Below are 17,146 nucleotides of genomic sequence, written 5' to 3' on the forward strand. Positions count from 1 at the left end.
CCATCAATACAAAAGGCAGAACATAGAAATACATTTCACTGTTGTAATAAATGGAGGAAAGAAGCCCGTATCTACATGTCTCATTGACATCAATGTCACATTGCCCATGTCATTGTTTCACTGAGGCAGCCATGTACAAAATGGAGAAAAACCATGTGCCAGGGTCTTAGTCAAGGAAGAGGAGTCAGTGGGAGAAAAGGTGGAGGACACATGTTTCTTAGCCTTAGGTCATTAGCAAAGTTTTATTTTGTATCACGCAGGTTTACAAAAGATGTGTGCTGTTTCTAATTGTGCAAGATATTATCTTGCTAATAACCGCTGAAGATGATTTGGTTAAACCAGAAATGTCAGAGGCCTTAGCACTTAACATTATCTTAAAATACAATCCAGGTTTCCTATAAACATGTAGCACATTCCTGGCTGTGGCTGTTTCCTATGGACATGGGTTCATTGAGACACGACCCCATGTGGAGGATGGCTGTTGCTCCCTTTAGCCTCACCAGCACTGCACAGAGCAGAGTTGTACACACTGTATTGAGAAGAGTGGCTCCAGATGCCCAGCTAATACCTGGCTGCAGTCACACTCTGTGACTGACTCTAAATACGGGAAAGACAGGGGTTCATCGAGTACATGGACTATGGGAGAAGTTTCATAGTGCTCCTCAGAGAATCTGATAACACCATGTGGGATTACTGAGAAGTATGGACCTTTTATGAATGGCCTAATTTTCACTCAATTTTTTCCCTCTGGACCTGACAGGTACAGTAACAAAAAGTACACAATAAATGAGACAGATGGGCTGCTGAGGCTGTTGTTTTTTTCTTGAGACCACAGTCCCTATTCCTTGAGTTAATCCATTAGAAGGAAAAGGCCACTGTGACAGTGTTCTGAAATCAGATCTCATAATCTGTTAGAAAAAATTACTCTCCTGAGACTTTGTGGCAGTAGTAAGTATTTGGTTCAGTTTGCTTGATTCTGATCCACATATAATTTTTTACTACATTATTTGATTATTTATGGGATTATATAACGACACAATAATATAGATTCTTATAAATAATGTAAAGAAGGATTACACAAAGTGATAAAATCTCAGTGATTTTCCCTTCAGCTTCATAAAGCTCATGCAATTGTCAGGAGGTGAGAGAACATAAGGTAAGCTATACCTGGTGGACACTACTAGGATGTATTTCTCTTCGCAATAATCCTGTAAATTAATTCAATATTTATGTACATATTTTATACACCAATAAAAGAGAAAATCAGAAGAAGTCGATAGACAAACCACGGACACTGGCTTTCCATGTTAAGCCTTTAACTTTATTGTGTAACTAGGCAAATCCAGAATAATTAGTGAAAAGTTTTATTATTTTTTATTGAATTGTAGTCTAATTAATGTAACCTAGAGTTTATTTGATATCAAGATAAAATTTCTACTCTAACATCACTGCTGAGTTTAAAATGACCAGTACCTGGGGGTTTAGTAAATTAGAATAATCCTCTTTTTCTTCACCTGACCTTCTTCTAAGTCCACAGAAACTTAGTTTCTCTGGAGACACAAGTCCCTTAGCTGGGAGGCAGACCACATTTGTTCTTCATACTAATTTTTGAGAGCTTTTTTTATTAGTTACATTTTCTGCAAGATCTCTGTTAATTATCTCTTGAGGTAATGATTTGGCAAAGGTTAATGATTTGCCTCATATAGGAAAATCTGCAATTTAGTTCTACTTTTAAATGAAGGTGTTGATTCCTGTGGGCAAAAAACCTTTATGTCTCAACTAAACTTTAAATGGAATATTGTGAAGACTGAGAGTTCTGCACTGCATTGGGAATGTTTGGAACCTTAATCAAGTTTTCTCTGTTACACAATACTTTATGTAGTGCTGGGCTGGAAAGAGACAGTCTTACATGTCTGCCATTATACTGCAAGATAGTTATGAATACATTTTACTTTGATATGTCAGTTACATTAAAATCCCTCAAAGCCAGAGGAATTTAAAGAAAGGAGAATATAAAGAAAATAAAAAAAAAAAGTAAAAAAATCCCTAAATGAACTAAAAGAAACCAAAAAATTATTTACTTTTCATGAGGTATGTGGCCCACAGAATTTCACTTGCTATTCATGGACATGATCACTTCTCAGTTCCTCCTGCTATGTTCTGGTTTCCAGTATTTCAGGGGAAGACTGCATTAAAGAAAGCAAATCTTTATTATAAATAATGATAAAAGAAACATCACTTTCTCTTGTAGTAAACCTTCAGTTTTTGTACAAAACTTCATTTAGATCTGAGCTACTTAAGACTATTTACATCTTCAGCATGGTATCTGAGCACTAAATAGAGTATTGCATTCTTGGTTCCAGGAGGGTTATCAGAAAGTGCATATTTTACATGATGAAATGAGTCACTCAGCTTTCCTTTCCCTCATCTTCTGCTGCAAATGTCCTGATTCTTCTCTGCCTTATTGATTTGTTGCCTATATCCTCTCTCCCTTTGACATCCTGAAGGAGAAAATAGGACAATCAGGTAAAAAAACCTAAGAAAATTCAGTATGTTCCTTTTAACTTGTGCTTCATACACAATTCTTGGTAACCATTTTACACATACTATCCAATGCCAAAGACAGCCAGAGGTCAAACTGATATTTAAACAGATATTCTAAATGGAAATGAGCTGCAAGTCATTTAAACACACTCCCCACATGCAAATTTCAATCTCTCTCTGCAGTAAGAATAGAGAAGATGCCTAAAAACAAAACCTGTAAATATTGATTCTTCTGAATACTTGAATACAAATCTGGTACATAGATACTATATTATCTCTTGCCCATCCATCTCACAATTAATAAAAAAGGAGTATTTCCTTCCAATATGTGTGTCTGCTCTGAGTTTCTGAAGTGATGGCACTGACTCCTTTCCTCAAAACGCTAATTCCTTAGCCCTGTACACAGCAAGTTTGTACACTCTTCCTGTCTTAGTTTTGCTTTGCTTAATTTGACTTTATATTTGTAGTCTGTAAAGGAGTCCTTATCCCAACCCTTAGTGTTTGCTGTTGATGCTCATGTACTGTCCCTCCTCATTTTCAGTTGCCATATGGCTGAGAACTCAATGACCAGTACCTGTTACCCTTTCCATCATGGCCATATGGGCCTTTCTGCCACTGGCAGCTTAACATTCAGGTCCTTCTGTTCTTGGTGTACCAGCTGTCTGACACTTCCCTGACCTAAGGGACATTTTTGCTTGAAGATGGGGTCCTGAAATAGAACTAGCCCCTGGAAACATGCTCTGCATGCCTGAACACATTCTTCTGTCACTGTTATTGCCCCTTTTGTGCCTGCTTTCCAAAAATACTTTAACAGACAAACTTGCCAGCAAAGATGTTACAGGCATCCCCCTAGTAACAAACACATGCCATGTGTTTGCTGTAGCTTATCAAATCAAACAGCACAGCTGGAATTTCAAATAGGAAATCCTTACAGATAAGTAGTTGAGGATGAGCCATTATATTTAACTAAATAAGCTTAAATAGCAAATTAATTCCACAAAATCATGATCTGCTTGTCAAGTCAGAAATGGGGTGAAAGGAGGATTTGTCAGCATATTCTTTGGAATATTTTTGCCTGTGACTGATATATAATAAAACAGTTCCAAGAATCCTAACACCAATACTAGTTCATTCATCATATAATTTTCTTTAAATTAGTCTTGCTACATGTTTAGTTTTCATCTTTTCCCAGGTTCTCTTTGTTCTTTCAGATCTTTGTGTTAGGCAGTCCAGGGCTAAATACTGTATCCTCAATGTAATCACTGAAACAGCAGATAAAGAGGCAAATAACTCCTTGCTCTATAATGCAAAATTTCTGCATATGTGTCCTTTTCTTTCTTACATTTCTGTTTTTCATTTCAGCTGCAGACTCTATTCAGTGGCAGCAAATAGAGACAGAGCCTAATATGGGAGAATATATTCCAAATCATTAGGGGCTCATTTTCAGCTCGTCAGTGAAATTTATTGCAGCTCTCCACCTTCAGAAAGTAGTTTAAGATCTGTGTTGAAGACTCTCATTATTCAGTAGTATAATGAGAAGCTTTCTCAGCCAGTCAGAGACCAGGAAAAATGTTTGAATAAACAGACTAGAAATTGTCATTGTTCTTGAATGCCTTTGTTTAGGATATTTTCTGAAGGTGCAAATGGAGAGAATGAACAAATTTAAATGCAAGTCCATCCCTATCACAGGTTGTCTTTGATCAAAGTTTCCTAAATCCTAAATCCTTTTTAGATAGAAATCAGAATTTGAGTTCAAGTGATATTCAAATTTATTTCCTGAAGCAGGATGAGTGGAACTAAACATGTTGTGAGGCAAAAAATGGCTGCTGTGCTACTCAGTAACCGATAGTCATGGATTTGTTGCATATAAGAGGAAAAATAAAGCATTCTGTAAAAATTTAAATTATTGACTCCTAACCTTGAACTCCTGCTCCTATGAAAAATCTAGGTACAGCGTAGGGGATAAGACTGGAAAGAGAACAAGGTAAAAGGACTGACCTACCACCCAGATCTAGAGAAGGATTTTGAAGTACTCCTTTCAGTCACGTTTTTCACAGGTGGAGACACTTGGAATGGTGTGGAATTCAGATTCATTGTAAAAGGCGTAGGAATATCTGGAGATATTCAAGTGGCTTTTTTGAAAAGTTTTATTTTCCCTGTTACACTCTGGAATAAAATCAATTTTATAGCAATTTAGGGTTGCTTTGACAGGTCTAGACGGAGATCTCTTTCTATCTTGTGAAGCATCTCACCATACTTTTAACTTATCAGTCATAATGCTAACAGCTCCTAATTAAATCCACTGAAAGCAATGCATTGGAATAAATCAATGACTACACATACAAACTTTGCTAATTATTGCTGAAGACTTTTCCCAAGATCTGTCAGAAGAAGCATCTCATGGAATATTTCAATGATTTAAGTGACTGTAGAACATTTATAAATTTTGTAAAATGCATCTTTTCTCTACTGCTTATCTACACCCAAATCCTTCAGACAGAGTGATTAAATCTGCATCTGTCATGTGGTATAATTAATTAATACAGTATAGAGAACAGTGATGCAGTGCTGATTAATTTGTATTTTAGGTGCATACATTTCTTATTTTCAGCTCACCTAAGAAATACATTAATCAATCAGACAGGACTGATTTTAAATAAAGATATCATAGTTACTTCTGTTCCTTCCCCATTTACTAAATTTAGTGCTGCCGTTTGTACAGCATCTGTTTGCTATCCACTATTTTGTGTTTAATGCTTTACCTTTATGCTTAGCATTTTGGCATAAAATTTATTTTTTCAGATAACAATGTCCAGAATAAGATTAAGGCAACAAAATGAAATTTAAGATCCTACAACAAAGCTCAAGCTTGCAGTACTGAAAACCCCATTCAACTACCCTTTAATTTTGCAAGTCTCTGAACTCTCTAAATATTCTGCTTCTCAATTACTGAGGTATCTGCTGTCACTCTCTTCATGCATAAAAAGTGCATTTGTCATGAGTGAAAGGGATAGATTGCAAGTAAGGCTATTCAGGCTTCAGAAGGTAAGCATCACTTTAGGCTTTGATTTTGAGGGGAATTCTCAGGCATGCTTACAGAAACACAGCAGGAATTATCAGAGTTTTCATATCAAATGAGAGAAGAACTGATCTTTGAATGGCTGCCCTGTTTGGTGTGTGTTTGACCACAACGAGTATCCAGGGCCCCAAATTTAATGTTTAGAGAGAGACAGGTATTTAAAATGAAGTTCTGGATTTCCAATGGGAACCATACTTCTAAAAGAGGAAAAACTGGCATAATTTTAACACCACTGTCCCTTTTTTTGGTCTGTTAAAAGAATGTTCAAATTTGGATATTGAGATAAGCAAACATACATACCTGAACTAGCCAATATCTCCTAGAACGTAAAGGCATAGGGTAAATATAAGAGATTCATCCTCAAGTTTCATCAGACTTCCCTTTCAGTTTTGATTCCCAAGTTTTTCAGTCACTCTTTTTTGGGTTTTTTTTTTCAGTGCTGCTTACATTTGTTATTCCAAATTTTAGTTAAGATTTTAAAGTGTTTCATCTTCCAAATTCTGGGAAAAGCTGTATAATCACAAAAGAGGAGATAGGTAGGGAGGTTTTCTGTGTAGCCACACAGCTTCATTTCTATATATGCTGTAAGTCTAGAACATTCTGAAAAACAGCTATTTATACCTCTGTCCTCATTTCATATCCCTTTCAGTTCTTTTAAAGAGAAATCCTCAGCCTGTGCCCTTCAATGATTGCTGTATTTCAAAGTGAAAAGTAAAACAGGTAGTTTGACTGTGAGGATGAAGTGAGGGGAAGACAGCTGTTATGTGAAATAGCAACTTCAAAGCTTTTGGGATCATCAAAGCATAACAGTGCTTTAACTTTCTATAATCTTAGAAGTCTAAATAAAATAATACAAATTTGCTTTTACTGCTGCAAAAAAACTGAAATGAATAAAATCCTGAATGATTTTAAACTTTGGTTCTGAGAAGCATCAAAAAGTCTGAATCTTGTAGAGACAGTAAAATTGACAATAACACTGTTTTAGAAGTTGCCAGAGCAACATGGCTTAGGAGCTGACACAGCTCTGCTTCCAGAGTGTAGTGGCCTAGGTTGAAAAAAAAAAAGCGCCATATATGAAATGAAAAAATACTTTTCAGTACTCCAACAGGTTCTTCTCACCAAGAGTCTTTGCTACAGTTTCCCTCTAGCTACTGTCTGTGGTCTGAAGATATCAGACTCTAATCCCACCAGGAGACAGAATCTAGACAAGCCTTTAGATTGCTCCAAATAGAATATTTTGGGTTGAAAGACCTTTTAAAGGTCTTCTATACCAGGCTGCCCACAGCCTTGTCCAACATGACCTAGAATGTTGCCAGGAATGGGGCATCTGCCGCCTTTCTGGGCAACCTGTGCCAGTGTTTCACCACCTTCATCATAAAAATACTTCATTATAGCTAGTCTAAATTGGCCCTCTTTTAGTTTAAACCATTACACTTTATACTATCTCAACAGGCCCTGCTAAAAACTTGTCCCTGGCTTTCTTGCAGGCCCCCTTTAAGTACTGAAAGGCTGTAATAAGATGTCTCTGAAGCCTTGTCTTCTCCAGGGTGAGAAACCCCAGCTCTCTTGAGTTTTTCTCATAGGAGAGGAAAGCCCTATGCTAATTTTTCTGCCTCTCCTCTGGACCTGCTCCAACGGGTCCACGTCTTTCCTGTGCTGAGGATCTGGGTGCAGTGAGATGTTCTTAATCTGGACCTCAGGAAGACAACAAACTTCCCTGAGAGGAGAGTCTGGCTGGAACATGGAACAAAGGAATAAGGAAGAAGTAATCCCATTCTTTTTCTGGGCTACAAAAATATAGTAAGAGACAAAAAAAAGTCACTTAGCACTTGAGTCCCACAAGGCAGAGACTTACCATAAGGCAATACCCAATATCCGACATTGACCTAAAAATGGCAGTGTGCTGAAAGAAGCAAAGAGACTCCTATATATGCTTTCTCACTCCCTATGGGAAGGTACATATAATTAATATGGATTTTTGTAATGTTACCTTGAGGTGATTTGAAGTCTTCAGTTGTCTGCCTTCTCCCCTGTTCCTGTAAGAATGGAGAGATTCTTAAAACAGAAATTTATTGAGACTGAGAAGGGGGAAATTTCTTATTCTGGTTCATGTATTCCTAAAAATAGGTATTAAAAAATTCAAACACCTCTTCTGGGATTTTCAGATTAAAAGGTTTCCATTTTACTTCTTAAATGCTTATTCCACTTGTAAAAGTCAATTTTAATTACAGTAAAGTACCAAAAAATGATAACTTGCAATTACCAAACTGAAATATTTTAGAAGAGAAAATATTTTGTAATCAGCATTTTTCTTTTCAGGGTTGCAATCCCTCTTCCTACTCACTTCTAATTTTATGTAAGAGGTAATTATTTTCATCAATGCAGAAAATGTATTTAGTCTAACTTACACATAAGTTCATTTTTCATCAGCATTCTGCTGCCTGGCTACTTCTTCCATCCAAAACTCTTAAGTCAAGTGCAGTCTGGTGCAGCTTTTCTCTTGCACTCAGAGAAGCCCTGAGTAAGGTTCTTTCCTGACATGAGGCAAAATGAGCAAATGCCAATTAACATGTTCCTCAGTGAATGTAATGGATTGGTCATGTCTTTTCTAGTCAGGTTTATCTTTGTATTACTCTAATGTAATCCCTTTTGAGATATGCCTTTAGAAACATGAACAGTACCTCTTGCATACAGGTCTTTATCCACTATTTTTCCATTAATACTGAACAATTCAGAGCTTGACATAAGTTCCCAATTTAGATTGAAAAATGGCGTGGCCTGCCCTGTAGGTTTTTCTTCCTATTCTCCCTCTTTCCTTAACCAAAGAACTGCAATCTCAGAACCCTGCTGTGTGTGCTGGACAGCTTTACAAAATATGAGAAAACAAAGCAGGGGGAAAAAAGGGGAGATTTTGAACCTTTCCCTTTCCCTTTCCCTTTCCCTTTCCCTTTCCCTTTCCCTTTCCCTTTCCCTTTCCCTTTCCCTTTCCCTTTCCCTTTCCCTTTCCCTTTCCCTTTCCCTTTCCCTTTCCCTTTCCCTTTCCCTTTCCCTTTCCCTTTCCCTTTCCCTTTCCCTTTCCCTTTCCCTTTCCCTTTCCCTTTCCCTTTCCCTTTCCTTTCTCACAAAGCTTTAATCCAACACTTCTTTCACTGATTTCCTATGATCTAATAACCAAAGGAGATATGTATGTGCTGGAGGAGCCAACCACCTGACCCCCCCCCTTTGGTCATGGAATCTCAGCTTTCCTTGTAATAAATTATCACTTTTAATAGTGAATGAGTTCACAAATAGCCTTCAGAAATTAGTCCATATCAGCAATCATTAACTGGTTGTGTCCCCAGACACATCTCTCCAAGACCCATTGCTGGCCAGGGTAGAGGCTTAATGCTTTTTCATGCTAGCATAGTGATGAAGAATAGCCTGAGGGAAGAGAAATTAGAGCTAAGAACAGCCAGAAGCCTAATTCCTGTTGCTACAGCAAGTGTAATTATGAGTGCATACTTAAAATAGTTTCTGAATGTTTCCTAAAGCTTAATGAAACATTAATTTGCTATCTAAGTCAAAATTCTGATCTTCACTATTACTTCAGAGTTGCTGTCAGAAGTTATTTGATGACCATCTCCAGTTGACAGGCATGAATGAAGTGATGGAGTCATTCTTATAAATACCCCAGCCTTAGCAGGGAAGCTTGGAATTGGCAGGGCCATGTCTAAGTGTGGAAGTGGTTTCTATCCCTAGAAAGCTAAAGAAAGTAGTGGTAAAGTGCATTAGAGTTTACACAAATTCTGCTCTATCCCCAACCTACTGATTCACTGAGGACTTAAATGCCAGAGAAATGACCAGACTTGACAAACCGAAATCTTACTCATTTCTATCAGCCATTCCCTGCAGGAGACAAAACTCCAGCTTCCAAAATTATATTTTAAGAGCTTATTAGAAATTCAGCAAAACTGATAATTAGGCAGAGTAGCTCCACTGCTGTCATTCATTTCCTACTAATCAGAGATGAGGGTATGATGAGGGATTTTTATGCTGTGCAACTCCAGATTTCCTATGACTATGTTATAGTATTTGGCAAAATAAAGTGCCTTGCAGTTGCTCTGTCCTCTTTGGACTTGTCCCAAGATGCCCTTGTAGCAAAAAAGTCTTTGCAGGTTTTCTGCCTGTAAATTATTTCTGTGAATACTTGAGTACGTACCATCATGTTCAGTCTATTCAGCTAATCAGTGCCAGCACATATATCTCATTAAATAGTTCAAACTCAGCCTCCCTGAATCTAAAAGCTCTGTAAGACTACAGGCTTTCAACCCTACACAATTTTTACCCTGGGTATCTAACATTGGTGAGGGGTGATCTTTCCAACACCTCCCTCATTTTGCTGTTTGTTCTTAAGTGAATGTTTATTCCATATGCAAGGGCAGACTTAAAGTGTTTGAACATGCAATTACACTGCTCTTTATTCTTGCCAATCAGGCTGCTTTCCAGATGCTGGCACAGCAGAAGTATAACTTTTTTCTCTCAGAATCACTGTGGATAATTTGATGCAACTTGGACGAGAGGGAATTTTCTACAACTTGACTCAAAGATTACATCCCTTGGAGGAGCGAATGAAGGAAACAAGTGTAGCATATTGAGAACTGGGGACATTTGGGCACACATCAGTCAAAGCCTGATTCTCTTTTGTATGCAGAGCTTTGAAATCCTAGTTATGAAACACTGTATATTTCTGTCAATAAGGCTTGTAATTCTCAGTGACAAATGGGATAAGATAGCTGCAGCAGTAACACTTGAGCTACAAAACATCCTTTGCACTCCCCACAAATGCATGTAACCCTTAGAGGAAAGTCATTTCCTTTTAGACCTTTTCAGAACTCCTAGTCTCTGCTCCAACAAAATATCTCACACAAATAAGTCTTTCCATGCTAGCAAAGCCCTTTTAAAATCAATAAGGCTTTGGAACATTGCTTTACTATCTTGCTGCAAAGAAGAACTCCATTGATTTTGGTGTAACATCTAATTGGGAAACAATGTACTATATATTCTTAAAATGAAGTACTGGTACCTGACAGCACACAGACAAGCTTTTGTGGTGGCAGAATTCCAGTCAGCACAGAATTTAAAGTCTTAATTTGAGCTATACAGGAGTCGAGCAGAATTTAAAAAAGTTTTGAAAATTTTTGCATATATTAAAAGGGTAAATTAGCTTACACAATTATGTGGTGACTACCAGCTCTCCAGGACAGTCTTTGAGTTGGTAACACTGTATTTTGACAGACAATATCCTTAAACTATGCTTTATCTAGGTTTCTTTGATTCACCAAGATAGCTCACTAGTTCTAATAAAACACTACCTCTCTTCTGAAAGTTTTGTTTTGAAATTCTTCTATTTCAGATGTATGGAACTGGCAAAGACATTCCAATATATTGCAAAAAAGGTGCAGAACATCTATTCCCTGCTATACACCCACTAGTCTGTCATCCCATTTACATTTATAAGTATTTATAAGTGTACTTGCTCTCATTACATGCTCTAAGTGAAAAACACACCTAGAAAAACTACATAACTGTTTTAACATCTTCTTCATAACCATTGTCTATAACTACCCTAATAGCATGTTGTGGGTTTGATTTTATTTTTTTTAATAGACTAGATGGGGCTTAGAGGAACTGAGGCCCTTTAAAAGAAGAAGGCCAGGTGTAATTGAAAGTTACTAATGATTAGCTGGTGTGGCTATTCAGCTTCTTTTTAAAACTAAAGTAGGGCCTTTTTATATTAAGAAAATACAGAAGTAGTATTAAGCAGTATGTTTCCAGCAAAGGTTAAGATGTGTGAGAGAGGTAATGGAGGCCTGGGGAGTGGATTGTAAATAACCACTGTATGCTTATAAGGTGAATAGTTGAGAAGAAAGAACCTAAGAATCCAGGGGATCTTTCAGTCTGGTGTTAAATTAGTTCAACAGAGCTATAATGCTCTCAGGATGAAATTAATAGGGTTGTGATTCAGGTATACTAGATTTAAACTGAAGAGCTTTTTAAAGCTCTATACAATTTTTAAAATATAGAATCGAAATCTCCAGCTCTGAAATTCAGCGTGCTGCAGTATCACTGCAGGCTTGAGCAGAGCAAGGGAGCTTAAGCATGAAGAGAGGTACCCTTGTTTTGTCACTGACTCTAAGTGTCACTGCATAAATGACACATAGAACCTAAAATATTGTGAACAGATGTCTGGTTTGAGTTCCTGAATTCTTTACAAGATCTCAAAGAAATTTTGGCACCTCAGACCATAGTCTGGGCAATGGAACATAGTCCAGAGTGAGTAACGAGGAGCACTAAATGTGAGGGTGTATCTGAAAGGTGAGGGGTGGCTATCTGGGTTTCTACTTAATCTTACTATAATTCTTACTATGCTACTCAAAAACAAAATGTAGTTTTAAATTCATATGCTTGCATTTTCATTGAACTAATCTAGTGGAGGGAATCTAGGGATAGAGGCTACTCCAGGAGGCAGCAATGTGGGAAGACACAGCAGGTGCTTCTTACTGTTGGGATGAGAAAAGAAGACAGGATTTTCTGGGCTAGAGAGGGTGGGATGGTGACATTTTCACAGTTAGAGATCTGATACACTGTTGTGAAATACAGCCACTGAGTTAAATGTGGAAACTACTTTACTTTGCTATGTGGGTGTTCAGTGCCTTCAATTATCTGGCTGAACATGACTCTTACAAATAACAAAAAATGGGAGAGATTGGAGACTGATTTAAATTTATTTTAGCTTGAGTTTTGAATTTGTGTGTTTTAAGGCCATTTCAGGAGTTACCAGTGCTTGTAGAGTTAACAGAAACATAATTTTAGATGTTATAAATTTTTTAGTTTTGGTGAAGAGATTGAGGTGTTTTGAGACTGTTTAAGCTTTTGCATCTACCTCCTCTTTTAAATTAAGATATATTATCACAGCCAGCACATAAAGCATGCTGCTAAATGTGTTCTCCAGTGCAAGGATCAGCCTTTTGCAACCACTGGAAAAACCCAAAAGCTTTAAATAACACCACCCCCATGCCCCAACTCCAATAATGTTAATATAAATTTTTGCTCTCCTAATATAAATAAGTCAAAAAGCCAGTTTTACCTGTACCAGTGTTTTTGCTGTTAACCAGAAAGGACATCTGAAAGGAAATTTAGTTGAGCAAATCTCAACTAAAATGAGTGACTGCTGAAAAGCTCTGTTAGATTTGGTAATAGTCACAAGCCCTCTTGAATCAAGAGGAGAAACAAGGCTTAATGGGACTTGAAAATGGAGGCATTTTCAAGTAGCTGCCTCCTTCGGTAACTTTTTCTTATTTTGGCTTTGTCCATGCTGCTTGTTCAGGTGTCAGGCTCTGCCTGTGGATTGGACTCTGGGTGTGTCTACCACAATGGAAATGGAGACCAAATCTGGCAGTGAACTGTTATGATTAATAAATATCATGATCACTCGGAGTCCATGTTATCTGATACAACTACTTTGAGTGTCTTCCTTTTCCCGCATGGGGCAGCCATTTCTCTTCTGCTTTCCTACACCTCCCAGCGTGTTGCCTGCATTCATATGTGTGGAATGTGTGTACAGAAGAATATTTTCCTCTCTGGAGGCTGCTCCTCTATTTATTTGAGAGGGGGAGGCATAAACTGAGCCATTAGTGGGAGAAATAGAGCCTGAGCACACAGCAGCAACCATTTTTTAATGAGTCTATTTGTACTGGGCCAGCGGGCAGCCCTGACATTGAGTCAAACCTGAGAGTGGATCTGGCAGCCAGCCAGCGTTCTGCTGAGAAGAAGCCAAATTATGCATCTTATTTAGTACATTTATTAAAAGATCTTCTAGCATTTCCAGGCAAAAGTCCCAAAACAAATGCTACTATAATTTAAGAGCCTTGCAGTTGTGAGCTACATTTAAAACATTACAATTCCCTGATAATAGCTTTCTGGTGTTGGCTGTGCTTCATCTCTCAGTGGTATTTCATAAATTGTTGTGGTAGAGAGATATTAAGGGGAAGGAATTCTCCCTGAGCTAGGGGTGTGGAGGAAGATATTGGTGCTGGGGGTGCCCAGCTCTGTCCTGACTTGGAGCAAAACCTGGCATTGTAGCCATGGCTGCTCTGCAGAAAGGCAGCTGCCATTTGTGTCAAACAGTGCAGAGGCTTCTGCTGACAAATCTGACACACACATGCTGATTGACCTCAGGCACACACACCGTGGGGTTATGCATGCTCACTCTGAAACACTCCTCCCTTTTTTTTTAACTTCTCAGGTTTGAGCTGATAAAAAATATCCCTGGAGAGCAGCTTACTCCTCAGCAAGTTTTCTAGCTCTGTTTTGTAAGCATGGAGAGTCTGCCTAGGGAACAAGCTTTTTTCCAAGCCTAGCCCTAACATGATTGGCTACAGTGTTTTAATTGGCCATCAGGCAGCTGTATTACAGATATCTGTCTTGACTGGAGCTACAGCTACTGGGGTCCTGTTACACCGTGCTGAACCTTTTTTATGTCATGAAACCATCAGAGCTGATGATCTCAGCTTATGACTAGAGTGCAGTACATTGCTCTGACCAGCTCTTTGTCTTTAATTGTCCCCTACAGCCGTATTTTGCTTCTCAGCAGCTGTGTTCCTCTCTTAGCAGGTGAGGTAAGCCTTTCAGCCCGAGGACTGGCTTTTCATCATAGGGACTGCTTTATGCATCTCTGACTGAGCAACACTCAGTGGCAGGGCCTGGGTATAAGTCCTGATTTGAATTTCCAGCCCTTTTAAAAACCTTTTCTAACCAACTTTTAATTTTTTTATCCAAATGATCTCTCTAGAAGGGCGTATTAAGGTAATGTTCCCTTGAGGTGGAAAGTCAGCAGATAGAAATTTAAAAATTGCTTCAGAACTGATCCAAATGTAGTGGAAAGCACTCCAGGAAAACTCTCTTCCTTTGTGTAATGGTTAAAGAGTATGGCACCACCCTTTGGACTGAGAAGACTATACAGACAGCAACATGTTACTGCTCATCAAGTCATCAGACTTCTTACACAAAGGCTGATACAGGTAGCCTGGAGAAAAATTTGCCTTCTGCAGTAGTTTATGAGGGACATATGGGCTTCATGTCTCAAATTCCTGTTTCACTTCCTTCCTAATATATAATGTTCAGGTTTGCTTATTTTTTTTTTTTATTCAGTGCTCTGTTCAGGTGGTAAGGGTTTAAAGCATAGGCATATAGAGAACTAGTGAAAGAATTAACATTTATCCTTAGCACTCCAGGTACTGTAGGTGGGTCTGATTGGGCTGCCAATTGTAGCAGCTGCAAGGTTGAGGATCACGTATTATTTAAAGGTCAATTCCTTTAAAAGACATGGGTTTTCAGTTGTCAGACTTAACGATGTGGCCTGAATGGTTTCCATGCTGAATGTCAGCTTGATGCAGATGCAGTTCTTGAATACACAGTCCTAAATGTCTCAGTGTTTTTTGGGAATGATAATAGGGAAAATCTAATTTAGTTGTTTTAAATGCTATCCTGCTTTGAACTCAGAAATTAATGTTTGGCTTCCTGAGAAAATCTTTGGAAATGTTTGCATATCTTCTAAAGATTCTGCATAGAAATTTGCAGCTAAATTCGGTGTCTGCAGTGAGAGTATACCTGTGAGAGATGATCAGAACTTCATCTATGACTGTAACTTTGAAATGCTGCAGTCAATGTCACGTCTAGATGCAAACACTTGATACAAACACTTGAAGAGTCTTTAAAACATTAATTTGCAGGCAGCCTAGCAGTCAATAAACAACTGGGAAGTGAGGCAATGAAAGCTGTCCATGCAATTAATTTCCTTTGGTTGGATGCATGTCAGTACCAGACACAGGATTCTAAACACTTTTTCTGGTAGTAAGGTTTGTGCCTTATTTTCTGCTTATTTGGAACACAGCTGTTTGTGCTAGGAGTTTTCTTTGTAAAACTTTGAAAATTCTGGGAGGTGGTAGGCAGAAGAGAGAGGAGACAGAAGTAAAAACAGTGAATGGTTTCTTGGTTATGGCAGCTAAATTCTACCTAAGGAAATTGTTCTGTCTTACTAGGTGATTCAAAGCAAATTAATTTTATCTGAATAATGAAAATTTGGTTTATTTTACTTTCAGAATGCCTTGATTGAAGACTCTAAGTAATTTCACAGAAGAGTTGTTAAATGACAGGTTGCAGGGAAGGACTGTGGAAATTGTGCTAGAATATTCACAACTGCATATTTGAGTAGCACTGAATACTGAATGAGGACTCAAGGAAATCAGAGGCAAGGGCCATGAAATGCCTTAGATATCCAAATGCCACTTGGAGGTGTCCTTGCTCACCTTCTAGTTACTAACTTCACCAGCCAGGACTATCCTAAACTCAAGAATTTAGGGTACACTTTCTATCTCAGTCTGTCTTCCTTGTGCTACCTCTTTAAATGTTGAAGTTGTTTATTCATTTGAAGTGGGGATATGTAGTTAATCAGGCAGTTTGTAATTTGGGAACCCAAATGATTCACTCTGAATTATTCTGGGTAGTACTCTCATTGCTTATTTTTAGCAATTGTAAAAGTAAGTGTCAGAATGTTTTTAATTGTTGCCTTATTTAGGTTCCCTGAAGGCTAAATATAACTTCCAATAATGTAAAAAACAAATAAGACATGCCTAAAGATCCCCCAAATAAAGTTACTGAGTCTATGGGCTAAGGACTGGTACGTTTCAATGGGAATATTGTTTTCTGTTTTCAAAGCTCCATGTTTAACTGACTTGATAGTTCATAAAAGCAAGCAGGGAAGATGCCGAATTAAGGACTTGCTTTACTGGCCTTCTCTGGTGCACCCCTTGCTGTGTGCATTATCAGGGCTGTGAATATGACATTACAGGATGAAAGTATCCTTTTAGATATGGGCATTTTTTTCATAATAGTTATTAAGGACTTTCAAGATTGTTAATTTATCAATAAAGCAAAAAAGTTAATATACTCTAGTGAACATTAGAATATATCAGTTATGAGTCCTAGGAGAATTGCTGTGTGCATATGAGCAGCTCATTGAATTATTTTAACCTACAGTGTTACATATATAACTATGTATAGTTATATAGATATATACATACATGTACTATATAAACTATATAAATGATACAGTTATATATTAATACGTACAGTTATTAACAGTATTACTATAACTTACCTAAAAACATTAATGATGATATAACTTAGTTTCCACAGGAATCATCCAAGTTATTAGCATGTTACTTGAATTCTACAAGTAGCTTTTTCACAAGCCTTGTCTGACTTTTATCTGATTACTTTGTAGACAGGAGTGAAGATCCAGACAAAATGGTGGATAACACGAAGCCAGTTAAATACTGATTTCAGAAGTTATGTGTGATAGTATATAAATCACAGCATGAAGCTTTCCGGGTTCAGTGCTGACACTTAGGAGCATTCTTTATTGTTATGATTCTAAGGCTGTTGTGGGCTGCTGGTGCTTGCATTCCCGGCATTTTTTTTCTC

Source organism: Pseudopodoces humilis, chromosome 7, assembly GCF_049639895.1.
Source record: "Pseudopodoces humilis isolate 2021_Gansu_Grassland_sample_001 chromosome 7, ASM4963989v1, whole genome shotgun sequence".
Lineage (NCBI taxonomy): Eukaryota > Metazoa > Chordata > Aves > Passeriformes > Paridae > Pseudopodoces > Pseudopodoces humilis.